Genomic DNA, 20,502 nt, shown 5'->3' on the forward strand with positions numbered 1-20,502 from the left:
TTTATATAATAACTTCTAACGCAGCAGACAGACATGTATCATTCGGCCCAGGCCCCAGAGCCCAGCCCCTCGACCTAAAATACCGGTCAATAGGACACAGGTAAATCTCACCCCAACCGACAACCACCAGACCTCTCACGAGGTGCATTCCTCATGTGTTGCATTTATTTTATAATATAAACTGCTGAGCGATTTATTGATGAACTTAAATGTCGTTTCTTGAATAACTGCAGTGTGCATGGCCTAGGGCAAACGAGTCAGGAAAGGTATTCATCTTTGTCACAGGCTGCCCCAGCATACCAACACCGCTCGGATGACCTCAAGCTGGCCTGCCAGGCCCAACCCAACCCACGAGGCTGACCAGTGACGTCCTCACGCCTAGACCAACCACGCTGCAGCAACACCTATAGTTAGTCGACGCCACCCAATCCCAATTAACTTGTGCCCCCTATAGTGTGTAGGTTCTGATGACGTTTTTTGTATTAGAAATACGCCTGTCTTTGCTATTGTCAGACAGAGCGCTCTCGGAGGTTGCAGAGTTCTTTGCATGCCCTATTCTTTGGATAAACTCCCACTTACGCTCACCCGCACTCTGTCTTGGCCTTATTCCCATTACGGGAGAGTCCCTTATTGTCTCTCATTGCGGGGAGGATCGTGCTGAACTTGGGGGCGCTTCCTTTCAACCGTAACAAGAAACTATCAACCTATAGACTCCTTTTATCACTAGACCACCCAACAATCACTTTCTTCCTACAATCAAGCAAACCACCCAACCCATAACCTACCCGACCGTTTTAATAACTAAATAAAAGACTTGAGACCACTGCCAAGCCCCACAACAGCCATCTGACAACTTGGATTCTGGCTTGCACCCAGAATACGGAAGCAACACAGGGCATTCAATGCAACCAAAGCATCAGGGGTTACCAGTCATTTGGTCGAAAAAAAATTGGTCGACTCAACAAATGGTCGAACCAATTTGGTCGAAAACCAAATGGTCGAATTTTTTTTTTTTATTTTCACCCCCTTTTTTTGGGGGGGGGTCCCCCAACCCCCCTTTTTTAAAAAACGAAAACCCGAAAAATAAATATATAATTAAAAAAAAAATTTCGACCATTTGGTTTTCGACCAAATTGCGTCGACCAAATGTCATTCGACCAGTTTTCAGTCGACCAAATGACTGGACACCCCATCAGGCTGAAGACATGATACACTGCAGCCTCATCCGTGCCCGCTCCATCTCAAACACAGAATAGAGATACATGAAATTCTTAGCGATTGAGGACCCAATCTGCCCTACAATGTAACAGTACACAAATCCACCGCCACCATCTTCACACTCATCCAAGTTAACTGGACTGGTAAAATAGGAAGAGAGCATTGCTATGGCACAAAGAAAAACTCAAAATATTGACTTCTCACAATGCGACTTCCAAAACTGAAGAAATGCTGATTCACCCAAGACTCAACCACCAAACCGACATTTCCTTTCTACCTATTTACAGACCACCATCAAACACATCATGTGCAGAAAATGTTGCAGATGTAACTACTAACCTAGTGATAAAACACAAGCATCCACCTGTCCTCAAAGACTTCAATATTTGGTTAGAAGAGCAAACAGAATTGACACCCAAAAGATGGTTCTCCTCCATGGCCAGCTTTCACCTCAAACAAAATGCCAAAAGAGCGACACACTGCAGGCCACTCCCTCGATCCATTTCTTTGAGAAGTAGGCCCAACAACCACCTCCCCACCAATTGAGGTACACTGGAGCGATCACCCAATTATTCCTTTTAATATCAACACGCCAATGTGTCAGCTCCCGACTCACAAAGGATAAACAACCACAGACAAAAAAAGCTGGACAACTCTAAACATGGAGATACTTGGGTATCTTATGGAAGAGAGCAAGCACAAACCCCCAAAGATCCAAAACTCGTACTGACGGATGACAGTTTTACAATGCTAGAAAACTGAATAACCAAAGCACTTGACACCCTCACCCCATTAAAAGTGATTTACCCGGTCAGAGAAAAAAATAAAAAAAAAAAATAAAGACTACAGCAGGATCGATCACATACCACATATGCGCACTGAAAAAAAAAAGAAACTGAATATTTGAAAAACATGGAGGAAATACTACAACCCACAAGACAAGATCCCCCACTACAAAGCAGACATTCGTAAAGCAAACATCATTCTGAACGAATAAATAATGCACCTCATCCAGAGAAAGACCTTTGCCACATCATTAATGAGATGAGAAACCAGCTGCCTGCAGCAAAGTACCTTCACTTACCCAAAAACTATTTGCTATCACCAAGCATTTCAGAAGCAAAGTATAAAATATAGAGCAAGTCATCAATGCAGCAATAAAGAACGGAATTAGAAGCAACTGGCAAACCCTAATCAGTGACATTTATCCTGCAACCCACCACTGAACCAGACCTGGGTGTGACGTAACATATTGCTTACGCTGACCCCTCAAATATCTACAAACAGATCCTTAACAAGGAAACACAAGCTTTCTACCTGGCAAATTAATTAACTGCTCAGTCAAAACAGGAATTGCACTACATCTTTTAGACTGCCTACATCAAACCACTTTAAAAATTCACAGCCGGGAACCCAGAAGACCCTTCCAACTTTTGTCCTCTGTCAAACATGCCCTACACTGACAACATTCTAGACAGCTAGGTTTACAGCCAGATCTTAGCGCATTTGGGGTCTAATTACTTACTAGATTGCTCACAAGTTTTTTCTGAGCTATGAAAGCCACCAATCACCCCTTATTTTCATTTAGGGAAACCTCAAAAATTGCAGCAGATCACCTCAGCACTTTAACTCCTCAACATCTCAGCAGCCTTTGGCATGGTTAACCACAGTACACCAATTAGAAGACTTGACGAAACCAGACTCAATTAAACAACCCTACAACGGACAAGATTGTTCCTAATGGACAGAACAGAATTCACCAGGCTCACCTTTATAGATCAAACCCACTGCATGTGGAGTGCACAAGGGATCAAGCCTCTTGCCGCTCCTCTTTGATATCTATGTGGCCCCTTACACAAATAACATAAATCGTACGAGCTGACCGGTTACAACTATGAGGATTACAAGCAAATCATATACAAAATGACAGGCTCTGGGCACCACCCTCAGCAACTGCCTCACACAAATTAATGACGGCCCAATACCTATAACTCAACCCAGACAAAACAATAATACCGATAATCTCACCTCACGCTGAACCTGTACCACCTCTAGCATGACCTTTGGGAACAGGGCACTGCCCTAAACTATTGAAAGTGATTTTAAAAAAAACCTAGGCATATTGATGGACAACTCATGATAGAACCCCAAGTCAATGCAATAGTCAAAGTGCTTCCATCTCTGCTCTTTCTGGGTTATGCACCACCTTTCCTTTGCACACAGAGGGATTCATTAAAGAATCATCTAAACAAATAGCATTGCCCTACGGATGCCGGACTACCTCACAAAAACCTTCAACAGGTCCAACAGCAGCTAGGCGCCTGCCTACTCATACTCAACATGAGGGAAAAAAAGAACACTGTCTCTCAGAGCATTCCACTGGCTATCAATACAAAAAAGATGATCCAGTACGAGGCCATTTGCATTGCCCAGAGAGTGCTTGAAGGTCAATGAGCAGAATTCCTTCAAATCATAATTTCACTCTATCCACCAGAGACCCACGGTTGAGAAACAACATACTTTTTAAAAAACAAACGAGACATTTTTGCATAGAAAGACATAGGCTCCACTTTTTCCACTATGATTGCTAGTCACTGGAATGCACTACCAAGGGAAATCTGCACTCTAAAAGCAGCACCTTAAATTCAGCAACTCTAAAAACCAGGTTTGTCAATGCTTAACAGAACAAAAGATTAACCTACACCCGTCAAGCAGCGGAATTACACTTCTCAGTAGTTTGAATTTCATGCGCAGACACAACCTAAGGGAACAACAGCATACTACACCCCTGATCATTTTCCTAGAACAACGCATGACACTCAGAAAACATCACATCACATGCAAACCAGACCCTTGCACATGGTTTCACATTTTTTTTAGACAAAAACCCTTGCCTCAGACATCCCAAATGCGCACCCCTAACTACAATTGACATACTCAGCCCCTGACTGACACACACTCCCACTACAGGCACAGGCCCACCCCTCTGGACACAAAGTATTCCAAGCTTCCTACATTTCACACATAGAAACTTTACAAGTACGCAGAGCTCAGGGTACTTCCGATCTGCAACCTCAACACAAAAGCACTACAATCTTGCCTTTCCCACCGCACCTAACTAACCAGACCCACCCCCTTTCTTAGAGATCCACCAGAGCGCCTGGAGACCATGCAAAATGGCAGGAGTAAGCAGTACACATCCTAACATAACAAGAGCATTCCCAAGAAACAAATTATAAACTTAATGGATCTTAATAAATATTTAAACTAATACAACAAAAATATGACTTCTTTCAGTTTGTTACTGCAGGTTCCTTACAATAAAGAGATAGTAGAGCTGAGGTTACCCAGAACCAATTTTCCTATTAAGTCACAGGGTTTCAATTTGAGACGTGGAAGAGTTTTACATGTTGGGTCTGTCTTAGAAGATATTTTTACAATCAAGTTAATTTGTTTCTAAGAAAGAATGCCTGCTTGGAATTACTTGACAAAAAAAATAGGGTTTTAGCTAATAGACAGTGAACGATATGTTGATTTATACTTGATGTTGATATTGTGTGTATTATTCTTCTAGAAATGCCTTCGTTGTGGCAGCGTCCCAATGAAGTAACGCTTCTAATGTTACTGTCGAAAAGGACCGCACAAATCGCTTCAAATAAGAACCCAATCCCACCCAGTTAGCCAATAAACGTTGAGTCAATGCTCATCTTACCTGGAGTCAGTTTTGTGTTTTTCAGTGGCAGCCGTTAAGGTAGTCTGACGAGGAGCGATGCTTTGCGAAGTACGAGCTGCAGGCAGAGGTCAACCGCTTCCGAAGACATTTGCAGATTTTCGTCTCTTTGTATAGATCTACACCAACTGATAAAACCGGGAATTCTATTTCCACAAATTACGGCATCCGCCTGTTTTTACTGGGGGATTTCCCTAGCACCTCTGGTAATCCCCGCTCTTTTATGGTTACTGGGGATTTTCAGGCGCTGACGAAACGCACATTTACACTCTGCAGGCTCACCTAGTGAAAGGAACTGGCGCAAAATGAATGTATTAGCAACATGTGCATCGGTGTTGCAACATTCCTTGGAAATACCCAGTGGATCTACTCAGAATGCCCCCCACCCCCGTTGCTGCCTCCATTATTGGAGCCCCACTTAAACTTCGCCTAACTTTTTACATCACTCTACCCCATACCTGTCTCTGTTATTCCTTTGGCACACGTTTTATTTCTAACAACCAGACTTCAGAGTCATCTACCAATCCACATCGGTTTATTTGACGTGTCCATGTCAAACCGAAATGCGCTGCGGCTGCTCTGTGCACCACTGTAATTGCCCCGGTTAGAACTATGTTGCCATTTTGAGATGGGAAGTCCCTGATTAGTGGCCATCTCGGAAAAAAATGTCAGCCATGTTAGTAAGGGCAAATTGAGCTCTCCCTGTCCGGCGACCTTTTATTTTGATTGCAGCGCCGTAAAGCATGGTATACCACCCCATTACCCGCATAGGGGCCTTCCCAAAATGAGGGCCCTGATCAGTCCACACACGATCTTGGCGGCTAGGAACAGCACCCGCAGAGCTGCGTTTCCGGACGAACCGCTCCCGGAATACACCGCGGCCCCGGAAGTACTTCAAGAGGTTGACTCCTGTGAGAAGAAGCGAGTGCAGTACAGTGCAGAAGTACAACCGTTCTGAGCCCCACGCATATTCCGAGAAGTTCGCGAGGGGTCTGGAGCGGGAGGCGGGCTGGGTCGATCTCATTGTGGGCACCGGGCGAGGTGAGCAAAGCAACCCTCACCCGTGTGACCCGCTCTTTGAGGCAATTTGCCGTCAATCACGTGTACTTGTGCATTCAGTGCTACACTCTAAAAAAGAGCAGATTTGAAGGATTATATGTGTCGTGTGCCCAGGCCAGGGCATGTAATAGCCGGTGCATATAGATCGTGTGCATGAAACACCGTATAACCTGGCGAACATTGTCAAAATACTGAGAACACACGGCAATAGTACATAGTCACAGAGGGGACTAGTAATTTGTCCGGTTTTATACTTTACATAGGTTGTCAGTGAAAATACATATAGGCGGGAGTATTCATATGATTTAAGGACATACTGAGTTGTATAAAAGACAGCAGAGATGGCAGATCTCGTTATATGGGACACACCCGCCATGCCTCATTCATTGGGGTTCATTGCTCCATCGGTTGGATTCTGGGATTTGCAGTCTTGGATAACTGCAATTAAAAAATTGACTAAAGTAAATCAATGCCCAGAACTTCAATATGATGCCGACAAGTCATTTGATAACCTTTAGTATACTGGAAGGGAGTACATGAATGATCAGTTAAAAGTGCACATAATAAAAGTTATAGGTTTTATGAGTAGGACACACGCGGCTTGTAGGTAGTCCATACACAGGGTCTCTGCGGAGTACAATTGAAGTTCATGATATGGGTGCGTGCATATGAGGGTTGATGAAGAAAATGTGTGCATATATATGATACATATAGACAGTACATATGGGGCTACATGAAGTACAGTACATGTAACTTTACTGTAGGACCCCTACTTAGTGCATAAAATAAGAGTATACAATGTATTTGAGTTTGTTTATTGAAAATGAAGCACTGTTGAAAGGGCATATGGATGACTGGAGCAGTCCTGTTCCTGGATGCTTTACAAACATATTCAAAATCATGATATGGTAGTCAATATGTTAAGCTAGCTGGTGGTGGGGAAAGAGTTGGCAACAGTAAATTGGAAAATCACAAGTTAGAGTTTAAATCCATCTTTCATGTATACAAATATATAGATGGGATCAATGGGTGTGGGCTTTAGCACTATGACGCTAGGGCTTGTTCCTGGCAAAAAGTGGATTTCTAGGGGTGAGTTTAAAGCCAATCCCCTTTAGAATGTCATTCATTTGTGGGGGTAGAGGGAGGGAGCCACGGGGAAGAAACGAAACACGGCAGACGAGACAGGATGAGCAGGGGGTGGTTAGATTGAGAGGATCTTGGGAAATCTAGAGTGCAAGTGCATTAGGAGATGGCTTCCGTCATTTAAGGTGTGTGGGCTAGGAATTTGAATAGGGATCAATTTTGCATGGATAGCAGATGATTAGAAGTTATAGCGAGTGTGGGTAGCAATGTTCAATGCTTTGAGGAGAGGAACAGAGAGATAGAGTGGGAGTACCATGAGGAGCCAGCGTGATAATCCTACCTGTTTAGGATCCGGATTGTGATGAACGTTTTGGTAGAATAAACTGAGATGCGGAGGTGGTTAAGCCTGTCAGCCATCGCAGTGGGGGTATTGGAGTGCTATATGTTTGGATTAGGTACAACTCACTGCAGTAGCTATTTTTTATTTTGCATTTTGGTTTATTACAAAGCTTTTAGCATTTATTTCATCATAGACTTAAAAAGAAAAGTAGCTATTTCAACACATTTCTTCACAGTTTTTTTAAATGGGGTGCAAGTCCCACAAATCCTCCTACGTACCCCACAATCTCATTAAACTATACTCTTACGGCCACCACCCAAAAAATGAAGTAAGATGGCCTTAGCACTACCTACTATTCAAAACTAAAAATACACCAAACTTGCATCATTGGCTTCCACCAGCAATGTATCAGCAAGTAACAATTCGGACACAAGGTAGCTGTCTGTCTTAATATCCAATGGCAATCTCTAAGGTGGACACCTCACCCATTTACATATGTCCTAGGATGAAAACTGATTGCTCCTCGAAAGTTAGTTAAAGTATGACTGCTTAATTGATAGTTTTTTATGTAAAGGTGTAATCAAAGATGTAATCCAAGTATGCGTTGACAAGCTTGGGAGTAAGTACCTGTGCTTAACCTAAGTTATTGGCTAAGTTTGAAAGAAGGGGTGTTTACAAACCTACGTTCTCTTTTATTAGACTTGAAAGGCTGCGGTTCACACTTTTAACATGTTGCGTTTTACACATCCTGACATCCCGATCCTTGGTGAATATTTTTTGTCAATGGAAGCTGAGAAATGTCTGTTATTTCTGCTGTAGTGACTAAACATATTGTCTCCATTTACTAACTTATACTAATAGTATCCTTCTTCGCCCACTAGTAGTACCTTTCTGATCTTTTTCATGATGCTTTCAAATGTGTAAAACAAGGTTTTGCGATTGTATTTATCCATCGGGTAGTGATTTGGCATATTATTGGCACTTCTAAAACCTTCTCTATAAATCCAAGCTGTTGATCAATTCACTTGGGAGTTCAGGAGCGCATGCAGTAGAGCCTTATCTGTTCACATATTTTAATATACTAGAGATCAGGGCACAATGTATGTACTTTGGGGTAAATATTATGCTCACCTAAAAAAAAAAGATCAGACTAGTTGGTTGAAATGTTAAGTTTCAACATTTTCGATTTGTCTACAGGTAATGTGTTTGACCACACAAGTGGGTCACTGTCACTATGATTGGGCGGCTAGTGGGCTCTTGAGAATAAGTTTGGATAAGATGAATCTGTAATCACACCCATTTTTATTCTATTTTTAGTTCATGAAATCAAGTTTTAAAAAGGCTTTATTTCAGGGTATGTACGTGACTGTTTCAGGCTAATTGCCCTTTCTGTCAACAGTATGTGGAAATGGTCCACCTAAGCATTTCCTATAATTGGAATTTCTAATCGAGCAAAGTGTCTGATTATGGACTAAAAGCTTGCAAATTATGCATCAGTGTTTCACGTAGAAAGCAAAATGAACTCTTTGTTTTCAACCGACCTAAAACGGCCTTCAAAAAATAAATCACACCACAGTTATTTGATGTTTTGGCCTTCTGTCTGGGAAAGGACCTCTTGCCTATCATGTACTCAAAGCATTATTTTTTTGTCTAAATGATAATCGTTTAGGCAAGACAATGGCCTAGCAATTAATGTAAGGTGACATTGTTTTATATAGTTCCCTACTGCCAATAATGTGGGCTTCAGTGCGCATGGCACTGTAAGAAAGGAGGACAGGGTGCCTTAGTCAGATAGCAGGAAGGCAGATGGAGAAATCTTTGGTGTTACATGTGTGTCTGTGAAAATCTCGGTGGTTGGTACCGACTGGATAGGTTAGCCATATGGGCAGCCCTCGGATTGTGGAGTGCAAAAATTGACAGAGTTGTTGTTGATAGAAGATGGGTTGGGTCTGGATCTTTTAAGTACACTAGACCTGGCAGCCGTCTGAATTAGTGTGGGAGGTGTAAGGATGCACGGTTTTAGTAGCAAGGAGTTAATTGAGGGATTTGGCCGATAGAGAGGGGCAGGGGAGTGAGTATGTTTTTGCTTTCTGGCTCATTTCACTGAGATTAAGATGTGGACCCATTTCAAGCAACAGAGGTTCAATGAATTAAATTGGTTTCCCACCGATAGTAGTGCCAAGAGTTAAGAACATTACCTTTTTTGTAAATTATCCAAAGTTTCTTGTGCACATTTTTTTGTTTGTTGCTATTATTTTTCATTTAAAAAACAAAAAATCAAAGTGGTTGGTTGAAAAGCCAAGTCTTGAGCTATTTGTTTCCTGAAAGTGAGGTGGTTCCCATCCGGGATGAGAGGTTTGGTATGGTGTTCCACAGTTTCATGGTCAGAACTAAAAAAGCGGATCCTCCTTGCCGTTACTTGTTGAAGTTGGGGACTAGTACTAGTGCAACATTGCTGGACTGAAGTGTTTTGTAAGGAGTGTAGTTTTGAAACTTATTTCTGAAGTATGAAGGGCCCCCTTCGTGATATGGGCAATGCACACGTTTTTTAAATGATTCCTTTGATGGGTAGCCAGTGGAGAATGCATAATGCAGGGTTTGAAATTGAAGGGAGCCATTTAGCTCCTGCTTGTAGCCTAGAAGAACCTGGTTAGCTTGACTTCAATTGCTACCAGTAGCTACTTTTGGCTACCCAGCCAACTGATGGTGAACAACCACACCTATGTGAATTTAACTGTGCGTTTGCAATAATCTTTAAATAAACATTAAAACTATCTGACATTTAAAGCATAGGGGTCAAAAATAATGGACACAGTTACATTTTTGCATCTTTTGCGCAAGTTAGATTTGCGGAATGCCCTGTACTTGCTCCTCGCCCACCCCAACCCCTGGTAGCTACTGGATAATTCTCGATACTCTGGAGCTGTTTTTAGCTCCTGCTAATACAATCTTAATTTCGATCCCTGTAATGCTGGCATGATATGTTCAAACTTCATTCTGAGAAGTAGTCTTGCCGATGCATTTTGTGCTCTTTGCAGAATCATGCTTGCTTGACACGGAGCTGACTTTAGCTCAAGGGGCTTTTGTAGAATTAAACGCTCCTATTCACTCTCCTTATTGGAAAAACAACAGCCTCACGGATACTAATCTTAATGCATACAGAAGAATACTTGACTGAATCATGCATGGTTGATATCTGACTGACTTTATCCATGCCCTACTGAAATTTTCAGTATAATGGCTTACCATCCACAAACTCTCCCTATTGTAGAACGACTAAGCTTACTGATACTAATTAAGCAACAACTGAAGGATGAAAGGCTGCATCGTGTGCACTTAGCCTGTGACTGACTCTTCTACAGCATTTTAGACCTTTTGGAGGTAAATGTTTTACACAAACACTAATCCACTATTTTAACTGTACCTTTTGGACGTCTATCAGTGTTCGAAATTACAATTCAAAGAGCAGGAGCAAAAACCAGCTCCTGGGTGTCGAGCATCACCAAGCAGGCAGGAGCTACCGATGGGGAACCAGTAGCATGTAGACAAGGCGCAAAGCAAATGTAACTTCCACTTGAGATGCACACTTAACTTTTTCCTTATTATGTATGATACATTATGTTTAAATGTGCTGTGGTTGTGTCCTAATTCTTCTTTATTTACATTCTCAAACACTCGGTTAATGTCACGTATGCCTGTCTGTAAGCCACCAGTTTGCCAGAGGAGCCAAAAGTAGCTTCTGGTTACTGTTGGTTTTAAGCTAACCAGGCCCTAGGGTAGAAAAAGGAGCTAAATAGCTCTCAGAAATTTCGAAGCCTGACTATGATGGAATGATGAAAGGTTGAGCTGTTCATACCCAGATATTCACATATCAGGGAATGAACCCCCGACCCCCATGCATTAAGCATATTAATCAATTTGGATGTCATATTAACTGTAGAGTTTACCGTGTCTTATCTGGATAACAAAGTGTATTACCATGACACTGGCAGATGCTAGAAACTCTATTTCCTTTTGTCTCTCCAGCCCTCTCCTCAACCCATCTATCCCTTTCTGTAGCCTTTCCTTCCTTGAAGGTATCCTTTAATTGTTGTGTTTTTTAATCTGCACGTAACTAGGACTCAAATTAATTTGTCATTGCCAGGTTAAGCAGTTTATAAAAGTGAACGTTACATACGTTTAGAAAGTTGCTTACTAAGAACGTCTTCATTTTGGTTTGCTATGCACTGTGCAATCTATATTTTGAAATGCTTAACAATAAGTGGAAATACCATTTCTGAGTTGATGTGTCTGTGTATGGGATTCTGTAGATAAGAGCAACCCAACAATACATTTTGGCAGCAACAATTTTGCTGGCTACTATTTCCTTAGTTCAGAGGAGTGACAGTTATATTTTACATACATCCTGAACTGATGTTAAACACATTTAATCAGCTAGATACTCTGCTTGAAGGCAGGATTCAGTGAATGCCAGTAAATCAATGTATGAATTATCCAGCATGTTAACGATGGCCAGAGCATATTCCGAGGGGGGGCATGGCTCCAAGATTCATGAATAGATAGATGGTCGCTTGATTTGTTTCTTGCAGAGTAATGAGGGGGACTGGAATGGGGCACTTCTGAACGGTATGAAGCCTCTTCATCAAAGATGGCGTAGATAAAGGTAGAACACTACTGGAATCCCTTATCCTTCTTTAATACAACCGACCAGAGGTCTTTCAATGATGGGGTTTCACTTCATTGGTTGGCGTGAGAAAGGTTTCGACGGTTTCAGTATTTTGAAACGTTATACCCTTCTACCTTTTCAAATACATTAATTTGTTTCCATTTTGTATGCATAGTAATGAACATCCTAATAGCGCATGTTGCCCAAGACGATTTGGGCTTTCTGCTTTTTAGGCGACAACAACAAAGCTGTTGCCACATTATGGTATTGTCTGTAGTCCTTTTTGTTCCAAAATGTATTTATTGCCTTGTCTCATTGTGGTGGTTGCATGCCGTCATCACATCACTTGCCATTATGTTCAATGGGGAATAGGGCTGTGTGTTGTCTTCCTGAGTGTGAGTTGCCCAATACGGGTTTTTGCAACATCTAAACAACTACCTGTTTGCCATGACATTTGGGATTGATTTAGCATTTTTCATTGACATATACTGCAATTTACTTGGAAGTTCAAATTCTTAGTTTACTGGGAATGTCAAAGTAGAAACTTACTTGGAAAGTCATTCTTAGTGATTACAGACAGCGTGTGTATGAAGAACTAGGTGCAAAGGAATAATTAAAAAAAACATTTCCATTTTCCAGTTGAAACATTTTTACTCGCTTATAAAAATACTCACATTGGGAACTGGACTTACATTTTGACTACCATATAAATTATTTTACTCCCAACTTAAAACAAAACAGGGAGTCAAATACTCCCACTTCAAAATCTTATCTGGAGCACTGATTACAGAGAATTTGCGGTTTACTGCGATTGTCAGAGCAGAGACTTCCTGGGAGTGATGGTTTACTGGGAATGTCATGCTTATGGGACATGTCAACATGTTGGATTACTGGGAAAGTGAAACAGGAAGCTTGCTGGGCATTTCACAGCGGGCAATTACTGGAAAGGTCTGCCTTAATGTGAATATTAAACTTACTAGGAATATCATACAGAGTTGGCAGTGAATAACAAACTGGGAGCCTACTAGGAATGTCAAACTAGAAACCAACTGAGAATATCGACCTCAATGGGAATGTCAAACTGGGGGGTTGCTGGTGATGACCAACCCTGAGCTAATTAGGAATGTGAAGCTTACTGTGGATGGCAAATTGGGAGGTTACCGGGAATGGTTAAATGGCAGCTTATTGGAAATAGCAAACTTGCCACTTATTGGGGATGGCAAGTTTACAGTGAATGTGAAACCTACTTGGAGTGTCAAAGTGGATCTTACTTGGAATATCAATCTTACTGGGAATATTAAACTGGGAGCTTACTGGGAAGGGCAAGCTTGAAGCCTATTGGTATTGTCAAACTTGAAGCTTACTGGAACGTCATATTGGGAGTGTACCGTGAATTTCAAACTCAGCGCTTATTGTGAATGTCAAGCTTTCTGCAGATGTGTAACATGAGTCTTCTGGCAATGTCATGCTTACTGTGAATGGCACGTTTGCTGGTAATGCCAAACTGGGAACCTACTGTGAATTCCGAAGTTGGATTTAAAATAAAAATATGATTCGTTTTTAAGAAATATGTTCTACAATATTTAACATTGGTAACACATAAGAGAGGAAAAAGGTGTGTGTGCGGATCAGCATCAAAATCATAGTACATTATACACGTGCTATTTAAAGAGTGGATCAGTTGGACCATAAGTGCTTATTTCATAATATAAATAACCAATTCATTCGGATATTTCATTGCAGCAAGACGTTTTTCCATTGGCATGGTCGACTTCCATCTGTGTGTATAACCACCGGTGCAGCCATCAGCATTTGGTTGGCTAGTTTGGCATGTGCTGCTCCCAAAGTGAATATCCCTTGCTCGTCTGCATCGCCCAGGCGAAATACTAAGGGGTCTAGTGGTCGGCAAATACCCGCTACTTTGTTCATCATGTAGTTAATATCCAGCCAAAATGGCTTAGGTTTGGGGCAATGCCACCATATATGCTGCATGGATCCACCCCTGCAGCCCCTACAGCAATGCAAAGAAGCATTTGGATACATTTTATAGAGTCTGTTAGGGGTTAAATATTGATATACTATCTAATATGTATTCTCCATAATAGTAGTGTAGATTAAGGATTTGGATATCCTTTCCCATATATGTCTGCAGGATGCCTGAGTAATTGTACAGTGAAGGTCTTCCTCCCATCGCATCATGTGAGTAAACAATTCCTCAGTGTTACCTTCATTCAAGACCTTTTATATATGCAGCAGTAACCTTACACATTGAGAGATTGAAAAATACCCATTTCTCAAAAGCCATTAATTCCCTTCCCCACCCCTACTTAATTTGTGGCTGGGGCACCCAACAACGTGGCTGTATATAACAGAATCTCTGTTCCCTGCATATAGAATGCTGTTTTACACTGTTCAAATGTAGGTGGAACACCCTCATGATATAGCTCACCCAGTGTGCTGAGGCCACCATCTCCCCACTTAACAAAAGCATGGCCATCTATCCCCTGTGTGAAACCAGGGTTTCCAAAGACGGGCGATATGGGAGAAGGGCAGGAGGAAAGATTACATTTTCGTACCGATTAGCCTGGGTTGAGGCACACATACATTGTTTTGTTGGGCAGTCTTTAGGTGGGAGCCATGGCAAATGGCGTAGGGGGATGGTGATAATGGCAAATGGCGTAGGGGGATGGTGAGATGCTCTATCTCCTTCCATCTTTTATTAAATTGAATGTCAGCCGAGTCCAGCATTGATGATATCTATGCCACCATGAAATACTTTTATAAATATCTGACATGGATTCCTCCCCTGGGAGGCTTACCCAACCAAATTAAAATTCAGAATGTTCACCTGTAGTTGTTTTAAGACTTCAAGCGGTATTTTGATGGGCAGCCCCCAGCATCGCGATTCCACAATGAGCAGTTTCAAAGGCTGACCCGTAGGGATGTTTGGACCTCATTGAGAGGGGAAGGGATCGCGTATACACGCTACTCACATGTGCACAAATCGTTCTCCAGAATTGATTGTCTGGGCCTCTGCTACGCTCCTAGGGAGACTTGAAGCAATAGACACCCATACTATTGCCATCTCCGATCATTCCCCAATCCCTTTCGATATTATCTTGCCCTCTCAGCAATCCAGGTTAGGGAATTGGTCATTTTCCTGGGCCCTACTATCAGATCATCCCACCTGTGACTCCCTGGAAAGCAAAATTATAGAGTTCTTTGACTTCAATGCAGGGGCAGGCACCTCGTTGGGAGTGGAGTGGGATTCGTTCAAAGCAACAATGAGGGGAAAACTAATTACGGCCGAGGCACACAGGACCTGACTCAAGAGTAAGCTAGAATTGGACCTCAAAGCAGAATTGAAGCCGGCCATGCATAGAATAGACCCAGAGTCCTCGCCAGAGCTGTTTAGGCAGTACAGATACGCCAAGAGGAAGCTTGACCTTCCCCAGACGAAGCAAGCCTAACGAAGCCTGCTATATCTAAAGCAGAAGTACTACATCAAGGCCAATAAGGCAGACAAACTTCTTTGACATTTGAAAATCTGTTTGGGTTTTTGCGACCAGCATTTTGATGGATTAATGCTTTTCCGTCAGACAGCTTGCATTAAGTACATATTGTGGATCATTGATCAGATGAGATTAGTCACTTGTGGGGTCCCCCAAGGTTCCCCCTCTCACTCTCCTGCTACTTAATGTCTACATGTTGCCCATGGCTAGGATGAGCAAAGGCTCACACTGGGTTTCCCATGTTTGCGTACTACACCCAGTAGATGTGTCGACTCTGCTCGGTCTCTGTGGACAATGCTGGGATTGCCTCCTGCCTGGTCTAGTTCGCATCAATGTAAGCAATTCAGAGGTTATCGTTCTAAGCTGTGGGCCTAGCCCAGAGGTGCTCCCTTTTGTCTGGCCAGCTGAGCTGATAGATCGCCAAAAGTCTGTTGTGATGGCGGATATTTTGGTGTTCCGTTTGATTTTTAAAAAAATCATTTGACCCACTGCTCAATGCTGTGTGCAGAGTGCTCACTTCTAGCGCTGCTTCATTGCCATACTATGTTCCATGTTTGGGCTCTAATATCATACTCTTCACACCCGGGCTTTTGCTCTCTCTGGTATCCATTACTGCAATAGCGTGCACATAGGGCTGTCCAGCTAATTTCTTGACAAATTCAAGCTCGTTCAGAACCAAACGTGTGTTTGATTTGAGACCTAAAACAAAGTGCCCACGTTAATTATTGAATGAATGAACTATGGTAGCTAACCATTTGTCTGCAAATAGAGCTGAAAGCAGCCACTATTCTTTGGAAAGCCCCAAGATGCTCTGGACCTCATTGTTCGGTAACATGGCGGTGTCCTACGGTGACCAACCCATTACTGTCTAGAAGTAGCTCAAGGGAGAGTGATTTATGCCTACATTTGTATCACAACTAAGCTCAGTAATTATTCAGCCATAATGGTCAAACGGGTAGAAAGTAAATTGCATACCTCCTTCGTCTCTGTTTTGGCAACTTGGTGCCAAGGGCATGCTACATATATTCTCTACATATATTCTTTAGAGATGTGGGTCAGCGGTGGAATCCTTGAAAAAACAGTTTACGAATTACCAAATGAATGAAATGCCCATGCAAGGCTCTATAGAAATATGCACTTAAACACAGGGAACTAATAATGAAAAACTGACAACTGTCGGGCAAATACTCATTTACTGCAGGAAAGGTCTATGTAGAGTGTTTATTAAAATGGATGAGCGTTCATATTAAACCATGCATGTATCTACATTATACATTAAAAGTTAACATTTATCACAAACCTTTTTCACAAAACTTATTAAGGCTAGGTAATAATTCATAATACATGTTCACATATATAATTAATTTTGCCTTCCATCATCCTATTTATCAAAATTGCAAGCTAACATATCTGTGAGCCATTTCATCCTTTAAATCAAATAGTGGCATGCACTTCACACTCTTTGTTATCCAGAGGAAGTTGAGAAAGAGGTATTTTTCTCCTTCCTTGAAAGCTTCTATTTAGTCCTTACAAGGCCCTTTGCAATGAATGCATTCCAATAAGATTCAGCAGAGTGACGGGTTACCACTCCATATATACCAGAATCTTGATTTATTTCAAAGCCTTTTGTCAGGAGCCGTCATAATCACTTTAACAAATGCTGTTGTGTCGTACCCAAAGTTCGACATCTACAGGAAATCTGTTTGTGGTAAACGAGAAGTGATGAAAAGGGATGTTTTCTAGGATTGCAGAATAGATTTACTTTGAGGCACATGCCTTCTTTCTACTCTATACTCCACAGCTCTCCCCTTCTATGCTGCAGATTAATAGTCTTTAATCATTCTTTTCTTAGCCTAGCAGGTCTTTGAAATAGATATGACCTTGCCCTAATTTACAAAGACTCTCAAAATCAGGGAACACCCTGCTAATCTAGAGGGGAATTGTGACCTTCTGTCCCTTAAACTCACCACCTTGCCCACTAGCTCAACAGCCTTCAACCTACTTTACAGGCCAATTAAAATTTTTGAATCTTGGAGATCCTCGATTTAATTACAATCTACAAGAAAGGAGATTGTCTATTAGCATCCAACTATCGTCCAATCTCGTTACTGGATGCGGATGGAAAGATTTTTGTAGGTCTTGTATTGGGTGAACTTAAGACTTGGACAAAGCAACAGGGAATGTATTCCAAAACAGCAAACTGGTGTAAGGAGGGGGCTATCGACCTCTCTAAATGGTCTAATTTTAAGTTCCATCACGGCTAAGTCTCATACAAAAGGTGGTTGCCCCCTTTTCAGGGCCTTGGTAGATTTATCCATGGCTTTCGATACTATCAACAGAAATCTGCTTTGGAAAAAAATGAAAAGTTGGGGAGTGCCGGATAACTTACTGGCAATTATAATGGAACTTCATCAAAACTCCTCTATGTGAGTGAGAATGTCGAGATTGGGGAATCTCTCAAGATCCATTAATATCAAAAGGGGAGTCCGTCAAGGCTGCTTGATGGCGCCTTTCTTTTTTATGTTATTTTTTAGCATATTTATACTAATGGTTGGAGAAGGTTGGACTGATTAGTCCAAAAGTTGGAAATGTCAAAGTAAACTGGCTAACGTATGCCGATGACATTGTTGTCAGTGACTACACAAAAGTCGGGCTCCAACGGTTATTAACTGCACTTGCTAATTATGCCCTGAAGAATGATCTATCAATCCTAAAAAATCAGAAATAGTTATCTTTCAACATCCTTTGAAGATCGTTAAATCTTTCAGCTGGCAAATGAATATTTTGACCATTCCGATTGTAAAAGAACTTACTTATTTAAGCTCACAGATAAGAGCCACTCCTAGTAAAAAGTACTTCCTCCTGTCCTTGGATCTAAAAATAGTAAATGTGGCTTCCCAAATGAAGATGATCTTTATACTTTATTGCAAGTTTTGCATCATGCCAGTAATAAAGGAACCATGCTTACATTATAGACTGGACCCCCGAAGGATGCAATTTGATGACAATTGACACAAATGAAAATAAATAGATCTATTGATAGCATAACAATTGAAACTCAAGTCAATAGCAATAAGACAAATGACCATAGCTGTATAAGGTACTGTAATAGAAAATAGATTGAAATGTAAAAATGCCTGAAATATGACTAGGATACATGGCCTTACCTTGACCAACAAACAGTTGGATTCAGCAGGCCGAGCAGTATGTTGCAGGAGAACAGGTAGATGGCCACAGGTAGCACACTGACGAGTTTGCTCGAAGCGGTAACAGATAGCACGGCGACGAGCAGATTAGCATAGATCTCAGTGCTTCTCAGGTAGAAGGTTCAGGAGTTGACTTGCAAAGCACAAAGATGTTCTCATGAGACATATCAAGTGGTTTATAAAGTATTAGAAACAGGGGTGTGTTTGTGAATGAATGACGTGTGTATGTCGTGGTATTATGTTTATTGCAGGGGGGCGGCCTGCCTCGGGGTAGGCCTGCCTGGAGACACGGGGTCTGAGGAGGCCATGCGAGCGATGGCCCCTGGGCGTGGGGTGGGATACCTTTTGAAGTGTACATGCTGTTTGGCACCTTGGCCGTTTGCGCCCGTGACAGCCCCCCATGCCAGCGCTCATCCCCGGTGCGAACCGCCTTTGATAGAGGGGGGTGGGATGGATGGGCCTGGGGCGTGCAGGCAAGTGTGTGGGAGCGAGGGGCCATCAGGCTCCTCTCATCCTTTACTTCTCAATAGAAACTCGTACCAAGTGCCTCCAGTAGTGGGTTTGCCCCTTGCCCTTATGTGATGTTAACTTTGGATGACATTCGCGTAGATGGGAACACTGAGCAGGACACGGGCATCCATTTTTGTATCCCCTTTCCACTCCATCTTGATGACCAGGCCTCACTGCGATAGTACATCGTGCAGAGCACATGGCCCACACCCTCGTTCCCACTCTGACTGGAAAACTCCAGAGGTATTTGCAACAGCTAATAAATGTAACACATCACTCTTCCTCTGAGATCACGGTCCTGCATGTGAACCAGCCTGAACCAAGCACATAGCTCGTTCATCTCCACAAACGTGTCCATGCCCATACACCCTCGCCAGTGGAAACTTACTGCCATTCTGACCCTGTGTCCCTGCAAGGTATTCTCTTCATGTGCCAGACCACTGACCACGCCATGATGCCCACCTAGCAGATCCCCAACTAACATTATACCCCTACTGCAGTATATCATTGCCTATCAATAACAAATGCCACATACTGGAGATTCTTGTGAGCACAGACCCACACTTCAAACAGTGTATTATAGTGGTCAAGACCCTTGACCTAAGGCCTGTATAATCCAATGTTAATTGATAGTATAGATATATGTGTGACTTTTATAGAGACATAACCGACTGAAAGACTTTGAACAAGTGTTATTTAGTGCATGCATTATTGATAATATATTATGTTAGCTTGGATAGTGACCACCCCGCTTCAGAGCGACCTGAACTTCACCCTTTCCGAGCACAGATGTCCGACGTCCATCCTTGAATGGAGACACACTTGATTCATTTAAAAATTGAAACAACCGTTGTTAAAATATATGTGGTGTTTTATTTTGTATCTTATTTTGATGACACAAAAATACAAAACTTTACACATTGTACAGTTCAGGTTGCAGCACAGCGAGAGAAAATCCCCTGTACTGACCGCTGTCACTCGGGAAGGTTTCTCTTATGGCACGAACGGCACAGGCGGGTATCACTCTTCGAACACGGTCTCCAAGGCTCCTGTGAAGCCACCATGTAAAGGATAGATAGGCTGCCGGCCTGTACCACCTGTGAAAAGGAATGAAACAAACTGTTTTTAAATGACCAAGATAAGTTTAATAAACGTTTGTTGTCAATGACAATTCTTGT

General features: G+C 42.1%; 2 protein-coding genes across 5 annotated transcripts in view; one reads left to right on the forward strand and one right to left on the reverse strand.

Annotated features, from left to right (window-relative positions):
- UBIAD1 (UbiA prenyltransferase domain containing 1) overlaps window positions 1-5,810 on the reverse strand; it is a 91,332-nt gene extending 85,522 nt beyond the window's left edge. Inside the window, exon 1 of the mRNA XM_069609937.1 lies at window positions 4,931-5,810. The gene's annotated coding sequence lies outside the window, so the exon portion shown is untranslated. The remainder of the gene's footprint in view (window positions 1-4,930) is intronic.
- A 10-nt stretch (window positions 5,811-5,820) lies between these two features.
- Window positions 5,821-20,502, forward strand: part of MTOR (mechanistic target of rapamycin kinase) — a 2,476,747-nt gene continuing 2,462,065 nt past the window's right edge. For all 4 annotated transcript variants that reach the window (XM_069609933.1, XM_069609934.1, XM_069609936.1 and 1 more), the window contains exon 1: window positions 5,821-5,989. The gene's annotated coding sequence lies outside the window, so the exon portion shown is untranslated. The remainder of the gene's footprint in view (window positions 5,990-20,502) is intronic.

The sequence above is a fragment of the Ambystoma mexicanum genome, chromosome 8 (assembly GCF_040938575.1).
Source record: "Ambystoma mexicanum isolate Mex_15411 chromosome 8, UKY_AmexF1_1, whole genome shotgun sequence".
In the NCBI taxonomy this organism is placed as follows: domain Eukaryota; kingdom Metazoa; phylum Chordata; class Amphibia; order Caudata; family Ambystomatidae; genus Ambystoma; species Ambystoma mexicanum.